We start from the raw sequence: 6,000 nt of genomic DNA, 5'->3' as shown, positions 1-6,000 counted from the left end.
TTAAACTTCTATAAACAACTAATATTTTATTATTACTAACCTTTTCTTTCTATGATTTAATATGGTTTTATTCAAAGCCCCCTGTGGTATCCAAGCTTGCTATTTTACCTTCATATTACCTTTATTACTTTAAGGGGGGAACACCAGTTGTAACTCAAAAAATAATGCTTTTTACAAGAATATTTTCCAAAAGAACAATGAATCTTTTTAAAGAATACTATTTATTAGTTAAAAGTACATGTAAAAAGCTGTAATTTAAAAGAAAAAAAAAATTTTTTTAACAAAAACTTTTGGAGATATGAGCCATTGAAGTGGCGCCTTAAGAAAAAAGGCGAATTGCGGTGACCAGCATTCTGCAAGTATACTTCGTCTGAAATACAAAAATGAAATTGATTTACATTTATTATAAGATTATCTAGTTCGTGATCGAAGGATTTAAAAAAAAAAAAAAATTTGACAAATTGGCGACCTGTCAAAGTCAAAAGTATGATTTTCGTTAAAAAAATACGGTCGATTTTCAGCTATATAAAAAAAAGTTTTGCATAAAAAAAAAAATCCTTCGATCACGAACTAGACTTATATGTGTAAATGAAGCACACTAAATTTTAAATAAATCGGTTTAATGGTATTCGAGTAATCGTGGTCACCGACTTGGAAAATGTCATTTTGAGAAAAACGCATTCAAAGTTTCAACTTACTTTTTTTTGTTCAGGAGAAATTTTGTTTCCAAGTTACAAAGAGTCATCGATTCCTGGACCATATAATAACTCTTCCGCAGTGGTTGCCGTTTCTAAATCATAGGAAAAGGCCATGTGTCGTTAGGGTCAGGTATGGCTGGCCACCTTGTATGAAGCCACGGGACGCGCCGCTGCAGTGTTCTGTATATCTCATTTATTTTTCACCGGATCAACTTTGAAATTTACAGACACATTTCTAAATATGTATACTTTAAGAAAATGCACAAAAAAAAATTCGATTTTTCGAAAGTTACAACTGGTGTTCCCCCCTTAAGATGTATAGGTTTAGAGTGCTAGTAAAAAGTAAATTATTGTTTACCGAAATTGAAATAAACAAATAGAATTTTGTATAATTAAAAAAAATAGTAAATGTAAAACAAAAATATTTGTGGTTTTTTAACCTTATGTCGAGTCAATGCTCGCGCAGATATTGTTTGTTATTGAAAAATTTATTTTTTGTCAGTTTTTAAACATCGAATTGTGTGCAACAACTAACAATAATGTGCATTAATATATTCATTAAATATACTAGGACTTTCAAACAATTCTCTATAAGCAGATATTTTCATATAATTAAATTAATTATTCGTTTTCCTCGAATTCATCAGACTCGCTGTCACTTTCTGGGCCCGCACTCTCTTCATCTTCATTATCTGAAGTGGTACTGGCTTCACAATCTTTTTCTTCATCTGCAAAATTTTGGATATAATATTCAGTTACCCAGATAGCACGGAAGCTTGATTCAAGCTTGCCAAATATTTAAAAAATATTTTTTTATTTTTTTTGTATTTGAAAAACTTTCTGTCATTATATTCTATTATTTACTTTATTAAATAACGAGGGATTTTTAGAAACAAATTTGAGCAGAGTGGGAATTGAACCCTCCGTCCGTCAAACTGGGTTTGACGGACACTAACCAAAAACCCTAACCGACAAGCTAAACAACGAATTGACAGTGATAAACAAAATCTTGTCCTTAAGTTGAAACTAATCTTATAGATTGACAAAGAAAGCAAGAAAAATAAATATTTAAAAATGTGCTTCACCTGAATTGTCAGAAGATATTTTCTTAAAAGTAGGACACTGTTCTCCATCGTACCAATAGTACTCATAGGCACCGTCAATTTTTGTCCAACCGCATTCTTCGATATTTAAATCTGTTGGTGTCCTCAGATGGGCATTGCACCAAATATTGCTTATATAAATAGTCCTTTTAATTTGTTGTAGCAATTCGGTCTTATTCGGTGGCAGACTGGAGGCATCAAACCCTGAGATGGTTTTTTTGAACACAGGTTCATTTTCATTTTTGTGTTTATATTTTTTCTCAAACAATTCGAATCTTCCTTTATCAATATCATTCTTCGTTGTCAATGAATAGATACGACAAACGTATTCTTCCATAACTTTAAATAAATCTGCGGATAAATCGAAGTTTTTAGGTACAATCCCAATTAACCGAACGAAAGCTTCTTGGAAAGTTGAATTGTTCTTTAGTATGGTAAAAGGTTTTTTTTTCCTTTTTTAAAAAAAGCCGGATTGAAGTCGTTGCCCGTAAATACATGTGCAACAGTAAGAGCTTTTGCAAGTTGTACGCCTAATTTATTGTAAATTTCATTAATGTTCAAGAAATCACTTTTTTTTGCAGAACTCATATTAATAGTGATGTCCACATCTGCTGTCAAAAATGACATGTTGGCAAGCATAATTATTGCTATATCTGAGTCAGTGCAATGTATTTGCACTCGGTAATTTCTATTAAGCTGGCATATGTGGTACACAATCTTTGTGTCTGCTTCTTCGTGACAACAAGATAAATTGTAATCTATGGACTTTATCATTTTGTAGTTATGAACTTCATAAACGTGACATAAATCTCCATAGTTCAGCTTGACAGTTTTTCCTTCACATAGTAAAACGAATTCATCTTTTGCCCAGTCGTCTATCAAAAATTCAACAAAAGTTTCTTTAAAATGGGTACTGCGTAATAATTTTCCGAAATCTAAGGGACGCTTAACATTTCTTTGAATATTGTGCATACTGTCATCTTCTCCTCTTTGTCGATGCTCGTAAACTTTTATGCTTGGTACATTGTACTTATCGAAAATGATGTGAACTTCCTTCTTATCCCTAACTAACAACTTGAATAGATAATCCGAAATTTTACCATAAGTATTTGGGACATTTTTTAACGTATGCAATAAATAAAACCCATCATAAATGTGAATGTCAGCTGGTGGAGGCTCATAATTTTCTTCTTGGTATTTCCTCAACTCTTCGATAATAACCGATTTCTGGGTTTTGCAAATAGATCCGTCATGATGGCAAAGAGAAAAAGGAATTGGAGTTAACGGGTATTTTAAAGCTTCTTGAAGGTCAATGTGATTTTGTAATGATGCATAAAGTAGACGTCCGAAAATGTCTCTTTGAATGGAAATCTGTTTAATTTTACCACAGATTTTAACTTTTTTGGTACATTTTGAAGCAAAATTGATGATTTTATTTCGTGAAATCGCTTTATCGAATCTTTCCGGGTCATCATGAGATTCAGCAATAAATTGAATGCGATGATCGTTCCCTGTGCTTTCAATCGATGATAAAAATTCATAAATATCATCCGATACGGATTGTCCTGATGATATGTTGTACAAGTGTGACTCTGATAAATCGTTTGAAAATGGATTTGTAGATTGTTTAATAATATCCATTAAAGCATCGACATTTTCATTAGCTTGCTTGATAGCAGATTTTCTCAAGTCCTTAGTAACATCGTCTCTTGAATTTAAATTGCAAAACTCCTTCAATTTTGAGATTATGTGGGTACGTAGGGAGTGGATAATGGACCATTTTTGTCGTGCGCCAACAGAATTAGTCATATTGATAATTCCTGTTGCTTGCGAAGCAGCATCTGCATTTACAGTCTGCTCCAATGTGATGTCAATGGGAATTCGCGAGAATGGCTTTGACGTCCTTCTTAAGCCAAAAAAACAGTCTCCAGAATCCTGTAATAGACCGGGATGAGTAACTTCTACATTTTCCAATTTATTTAAATATATCGTCAAATATCTGGCATAATTTTGATGATTCATACTGAAGAAGATATTTGTAATTTTTTGGAGCACGTGTTTGTAGAGTTGAAAATTTGCAGTGCGAATACTATACTCCAGCATTAGATAGTAATAGATGAATTCTATGTAGATCGCATATATTTGGGCTGTTTTTCCGTGATTTCCTTCAAGAGTCTCTTTCTTGTATTGCTCATATTCCTCGAAAATTGTAAGAAATAATCCATTACTTATCTCTGGTTTCACATGAGTCTGTTCTTTGTACTGTATTAAATATTGTTCAACAGGTTCTAAGTCATACTGTTTTGTATCTAAAAATTTAAAAATTTGCAATTGTTGAAGGGCAACCAAAGCTAGTGGATGTATTTTGCGACAACGATTAAAATGCTTTCCACTCAGAAACGTATTTACAGATCCATGAGCTAAAATGCCACTGTCAATAAGCATATTTGTCAGTCCACAGCCATCAATAAATTTCCCGATAGCTTTAAAATACGAGAGCATAATGTGAAATGATCCTAAATGAATAAACAAACATTTGAAATCTTCATTTGCAGCTTGGATTCTCATAGCAGGTTTAGCCATAGCCAAATCATAAGTAACGTTAAAGTATTTTTTTCCACATTCAGATGCGATTTTTAAACTCAGACGCATTGTTTCCTTTATGACTCTCGGATCTGTAGGGGAATCATTTATTTGTGTCAAGTAATCGATTTTTTGAATTTTCGAATCATCTTTGGAAATCTTTGCATTGTAGCCAACCCACATAGGTATACTTGGCAGATGAAGCTTAAGAGAAAATATCCAAGAAAAGTTTATTTGCTTAAAAAGCGACACACATTTTTCGTAATCTGAAGTTTCAACTGCTGCTCCTTCAACTGTATCCTCTTCATTTCTTGATAATTCTTCATTGCTTGTTTCCTCTACAGTTCCGATATCACCTCCTATTGTATTTTGATCACTATTCTTGTTAATTGAAATAAATTCAAGACGACGTTGTTTTGCAGGCGTCAAAATTGCAGTTTCAAAAGGCTCAAATGCTCTCTTTTTACGCCCTGCCTTGTTATGGACATTCAATGTTGAATTTTGCTGTTCTTGTGAAATTGAGCTGTCATGAGTTTGTGGTGTAATGAAGTTTTTTTCTTTAGGAACATCTTGGTAAGCGATTCCAACTGTATCGTGAAGGTTGGACTGAGTGGATGCACACAGGTTTATCTGAAGAAAAGAGGATAGAGATCTTTGAAAAAATATGACAGAAACAGTCACATTATGGCGGAAACTCCCAAAATCAACTTAGAAATTTAGCGACATTTGTCAGACATTGCCAAAAAACGAGATCAACATTTTCTTAATACACAAAATTGTGTAGGTTCGACCATTATCGCTTTAGCGACAGCGATATTACAGGGAGTGTATGATTCCACTGAAACAATTGATTTCGAAAATTTATTGAAATACTTGTGGGACGCTGGAAAGATTTTATCGGACGTTTTCTTTCAACAGTCAGTCGCAAGAAAATCTTTTATTACTCCAGTCTTAGACAAAGAAATAAAAACAACTCTGGATTCAACAAAGTCGAATAAATGGGTATATGGCGAAAAATTGACTGATCAAGTAAAAGATGCGAAGTCAATCATAAAAGCAGCGTCGACACTCAAAACTGTAGAAAAAGCTGTTAAAAGACCACAACCAAAAAACTGGCAGGGCCCGCCTATGAGATACACACAGGTGGGCAACCAATTTCGGAAAAAATTCAACAATCCGAGATACAAACCCAAGCCGAATATGGGACGTCAGTTTCAGAAGGTGGAAAACAAGCAGGATGACAAGAAACAATTCAACAGGAAAGCAGAGGTAAAATTTACTGCTGGTAGATTAAAATATTTTTTAAAGGATTGGGTAATCATAACTGAGGATGATTTCATCCTTCAGTGTATTGAAGGTTATAAAATCCCTTTCGTTTCTCAACCATTTCAAACTCGAACGCCAGGAGATCATTCGATGTCGTCTAAAGAAAAAGAAAATACTGGCGTAGCAATTAATAAATTTTTAGGATCATTTTATTTTTAGATGTTTATTGCATAAACATATCCACGCAAGGAGAGAAAAAGTATTAATTCAAGAATAATATAAAAAATCTTAAGAAACAATAATATTTACAGATGTTAGATTTATGAATTTAACTGTTTTAGACTGTCAAT

The 6,000-nt window shown here is 33.1% G+C and overlaps 1 long non-coding RNA gene across 1 annotated transcript; it reads right to left on the bottom strand.

Annotated features, from left to right (window-relative positions):
* Positions 1-202: 202 nt before the first annotated feature.
* Positions 203-976, bottom strand: LOC127280284 (uncharacterized). Its single transcript, XR_007842820.1, has 2 exons — positions 699-976; positions 203-370 (listed from the first exon to the last, which is right to left on the bottom strand). It is a non-coding gene; the product is annotated as an uncharacterized LOC127280284 (long non-coding RNA).
* Positions 977-6,000: the final 5,024 nt, after the last annotated feature.

This window comes from Leptopilina boulardi, unplaced genomic scaffold, assembly GCF_019393585.1.
Source record: "Leptopilina boulardi isolate dan_hultmark-lab unplaced genomic scaffold, ZJU_Lbou_2.1 LbouV2_234, whole genome shotgun sequence".
Lineage (NCBI taxonomy): Eukaryota > Metazoa > Arthropoda > Insecta > Hymenoptera > Figitidae > Leptopilina > Leptopilina boulardi.
The sequence above is the reverse complement of the archived record's forward strand: the minus strand, read 5'-3'. Positions and strand labels throughout refer to the sequence as shown.